The 5,000-nt window shown below is 35.1% G+C and overlaps 1 protein-coding gene across 1 annotated transcript in view; it reads left to right on the top strand.

Annotated features, from left to right (window-relative positions):
- The window catches only part of LOC136834851 (zwei Ig domain protein zig-8-like), a 39,386-nt gene that overhangs the window by 16,609 nt on the left and 17,777 nt on the right, over positions 1–5,000 (top strand). The gene's annotated exons all lie outside the window — the stretch shown is intronic.

Below are 5,000 nucleotides of genomic sequence, written 5' to 3'. Positions count from 1 at the left end.
TCGCGTCGCCAAATAACCTCACCCCCACCCGCCCCCTCCAACACCCTTCCCCATTCCTCCTCCTCCTCCTCCTCCTCCCCACCAATTACTGATTCTCCAACACTAATGGTCTTTCCAAGGCGTCGACTGTTCTCCAGTTCAGTGTTTTCCTCTTTCTTCAACAATAAATTTTTCAACCTATTTTTTTATATTTTATATTTTATATTTTATATTTTTTCTTCATTTTGTACTTGACCTTTCATTTCTTTTCCCCCTTAACGCTACGTTGAAGGACGGAAGAATGTATAGTTCGTTGGAGATTGTTAATCTCTCTCTCTCTCTCTCTCTTTTACCAAAGTCAGTTTTAAGTGAACCCATGATAGAAGAGAGAGAGAGAGAGAGAGAGAGAGAGAGAGAGAGAGAGAGAGAGAGAGAGAGAGAGAAACAAAAATACATTTAATAGTGAGCTCTGCAAACTTTTGTGTATCTCTCTCTCTCTCTCTCTCTCTCTCTCTCTCTCTCTCTCTCTCTTTTTAACAGTCAGTTTTAAGTGAACCCATGATAGAATAGAGAGAGAGAGAGAGAGAGAGAGAGAGAGAGAGAGAGAGAGAGAAACAAAAATACATCTAATAGTGAGCTCTGCAAACTTTTGTGTATCTCTCTCTCTCTCTCTCTCTCTCTCTCTCTCTCTCTCTCCCGTTTCCAATCTCGCAAGCGTAATGGAAATATATATCTGAGTTTCTCAAATCCGTCAGCAGATATTTCGCTGGAATAATAAAAAGATAAATGAAGTTTTTCTTATTCAATATGTTTTTCCTGTTGTTTAGATTTAAACCGTTTGTTCGAAGTCTACGTTCTCCCGTTTAGAATTGTTTTCTTTGGTTGAGTGTCTCTCTCTCTCTCTCTCACTTCGTGTTTGTTTGTTTGTTTATTTGCTTGCTTGCTTGGTGCTGTTAAAATACGTTTGTATTTGTCAACCCGCTGTGGGTACTTCACTCTCTCTCTCTCTCTCTCTCTCTCTCTCTCTCTCTCTCTCTCTCGTACACTCTTTGTCATTCTGTCTCTGTCTTACACACTTTTACCTCTCTCTCTCTCTCTCTCTCTCTCTCTCTCTCTCATTACTACTACGTTGAGACTGATAAGGAGTATAGTGACTAATTTAGCAAGCCTTCATATCATATAACTAGATGAAGATTAGGCATCAGAATATGTTATATTTCTGAATATCATATTTATTCATTATTACTGAAATTTGTATTGAGCAAGACTTGTGATTCATAAAATTTCCATTCGCTTGACCACAAGAAGCTCGAGATGATTCAAGAAATTCAAAATTTATAATTTCGGCAATTTTTTTTTTTCCCCGATTTGAGGAAAAAAAAGTTATCTGCCATTTGTATTACGCTGTAATGAAATCCCTGAATGATCAGACTTGTTTCTATTACAAACTGTACCTGTATTCTGCGTATTTTCCTCCTTTTGTAACAGAGATCAGTAAAACGACAAGTGAAAAATGCCCCGAAGTTTCTTCGACCCAATCGAGTTTTCTGTACAGCGTATAATGCTGTGTGAAACTCTCAGCCACGGCACATGAAATCTCAGCCGCGGTCCATGAAACTTTCAGCCACGGCCCGGTGGTGGCCTGTGTTGTTGGCACCTATAGCGGTGCCAGAATGGCTAACTTTAACCTTAAATAGAATAAAAACTACTGAGGCTAGAGGGCTGCAATGTGGTATGTTTGATGATTGGAGGGTGGATGATTAGCATACTAATTTACAGCCCTCTAGCCTCGGTAGTTTTTAAGATCTGAGGGCGGACATAAAAAGTGCGGACGGACAGACAAAGCCGGCACAATAGTTTTCTTTTACAGAAAACTAAAACGTGCTTTATTTTTTGTTTCAAAGATAATTTTCGCTTCTTTTGGATTTTATTAAAAATTTTAGGTGTATACATTACAAATTCAAAATGTTTAACAAACCCAGAAAAAGTTACAGGAAATAAGGAGGCATTATTCATATTTTGTCTGATTCTGGTTGGAAATAATACTTTAGATAGAACTAAATATAATTTTTTTTTAATATTCAACATATTATCTAATAACCAGAGAACATTGGTAGGGGAATATCTCATTAGGTTTTGAATCTTGTACCAATTATTCCCTAAAACTATTTTTATTCATATATCTTGGTATCAACAGTATTTGGTGAATAACTGAAATCTTGCTTGGAATTGTTAAATAAAAATCAGATGCATTTGTCTTCATTGTGAATGAGTAATGATTCTTTTATTGTTCACATATTTAAAATAAGTAGTGATTCTCCTTCGGTCACTGGAATTATTACGGTAATTTGGATGAAATACCGACGCAAGCGTTTGCATTTATGCGAATGAATGCTCATACATATACATATACATATATATATATATATATATATATATATATATATATATATGTGTGTGTGTGTGTGTGAATAAATATATATATACCTGTATATGTGTGTATAAATAAATAAATAAATAAATATATATATATATATATATATATATATATATATTTATATGTATGTATATATACATATATATATATATATATATATATATATATATATATATATATTTATATATACATGCACACACACATATATACATATACATATATATACAGGAAAACAGAGAAGAAATTACTTAATCACATCCAATGTGAATCGCTATGCAAGAATACTTTGAGATGTCTCCACGAACCCAGATATTCGTGAAATTTTCATCGTAAGACAGAATACATTCCATGGTCTTTTAAGCTGCAAAAACACATGTCTTTACCAGGATAAAAATAATATAAAAGAGAAAGAGTCTTTCTCCTGGATTCAACTTAATAATCTTACGTGCAAAATGACAATTTACCGAAGGTCAAAACATTCTGAAATGAAGTCAGATTATTTATTCACGAACTGAACAAGTTACTCTTTGGTGTCTGTTGCCACCCGCCCTTGCTTCAGTATTGACTACAGTGAACTGCGATGCATACCGAACTGTTATTCCAGGATGTAAAAATATATAAGAATTCCTATAACCCTTAAAACGAAACCCTTAAACCGAAATCGGTGTAACAGTTATTGGCGCATTATTCTGTGATAATCATTTGTCCATGGGATAGCTGCCTGTTGTGGGAATTAGGGGAAAATGACAGTTTACCTTCCTCATACTGGTCAGCTTAAATGTCACGTGATATTTTGCCAATGCGTCGCCACCAGGCTAGCTTTAGGCTTACACATAATCTCCTGTCCCCAAATGCATTTGATATTTTAATTTGGCCTAGAGTTTGGCTTGCGGGGTGGGGAGGAAGTGGCGATTTTACTTTTGTTGGTAGTTAGAGGTATTGAGAGGTATTCAGAGGTGTTTAGAAGTCTCGGGTTCGATTCCCGCTGGTCAGTCACCCTGTTCACCCAGTTGCAAAATGGGTATCCCCAATTTCATTCGTATTTTATGGGAGTGACGTTGACTCTGAGTCCTTAAGGATGGCGGATGAAGGACGAAGACAGTAAACAGACATTTCCTAGGAGTTTCATCTTGACAACAAGTAAAAAGTGTTGAATAGTTTGCCCAGTGCAGTGGTGGAGTCGTCTGACATCCAAATATTGAAGCGAGGAGCAAAGTCATTCCTGCTCTCTGCTACTGATGTCTCCTGAATCACAGTGGTATCGGTTTTATCTCCTATTCCCTCATATTCATTCATTTATCACCTTTTCCTATAACTTGTCTCTCTCTACACAGGCTGATTTCCCATTGAAACCCTCTTGGGTGTATAGAATTCTGTCGACTCTTTACATAAGGGTTTTCAGCTGAAGATTTCGAGAAAGAAAGCAAGACTAAGTGAACTTTATCAGTATCAGAATGTTTATAGTGTTGTTCCCCAGTCTTCTTTTCGGAGATTACCAAACATGAGGCGATACCCTTTACCTTCACATGTTTATCAATATTCATACAAACACGCAAAGACACCACAATTTAATTTGTAAGCCTTGCTAATAAGGGGAGTCATTCACATTCACTGAAGGAAGTCCTTCATTCACTGATTCAGTGAACTTGAACATTATATTCATTGTGAGAGGCAACGCACCTACTAGCTTATACGCTTGTGAAATATTACTGGAACCCCGTGTTTTGATGATCGATGAATATGTAAGTCTTGTTTTATGGTTTTGGTCCTGATAAAAAAATCATTGCTTTTACTCGATTCACGAAGAAGGCAGTGACATAATATTGCTAAGTTCGTAACAAAGAAGAACAGTGGAAATATGAATTATTATTATTATTATTATTATTATTATTATTATTATTATTATTATTATTATTATTCAGATGATGAACCCTACTCATATGGAACAAGCCCACCAAAGGGGTCACTGATTTAGAATTCAGGCTTCCAAATCATATGGAGTATTATTATTATTATTATTATTATTATTATTATTATTATTATTATTATTATTATTATTATTATTATTATTCAGATGCTGAAGCCTATTCAAGCTTCAAAAGAATATGACGTTCATTAGGAAGAAGCAACAAATTAATGGATAAATAAATAAAATTTTAATGAATCTATTAAAATACAAGTAGAACTGTAGCAGGCTAGTACTGGTTCAGCTAGTGCTGGTAGCAGTGCTTGTAATCAGAATGATTCTGCAAGTATAGTGCTTTTATTATAGTCCATAGCATCAACTGTAAAAAAAAAATTTACCTGTTGAATAACTCTGCTACTATAACTACTACTATTAACAGCAAAACTACTTCTATTACTACTGCTCTTCTTTGCGAATGACTTAGAGAAATATGTTTCACCTTCTTTTTCGTGAATAGAATAAAAACAATAATTTTATACCCAGGTGGAAACTCTTGAAAATTATAATGATACGAGAATATGATCCCTCGATGGCTCGTTAGGATTTTATACCAAATAAATCCCCTCTTGAGAATCAGGAGAGGGGGATTAACCTTGCAGGATTTATTAGAAAATGCTT

The sequence above is a fragment of the Macrobrachium rosenbergii genome, chromosome 54 (genome assembly GCF_040412425.1).
Source record: "Macrobrachium rosenbergii isolate ZJJX-2024 chromosome 54, ASM4041242v1, whole genome shotgun sequence".
NCBI lineage: Eukaryota > Metazoa > Arthropoda > Malacostraca > Decapoda > Palaemonidae > Macrobrachium > Macrobrachium rosenbergii.
The sequence above is the reverse complement of the archived record's forward strand: the minus strand, read 5'-3'. Positions and strand labels throughout refer to the sequence as shown.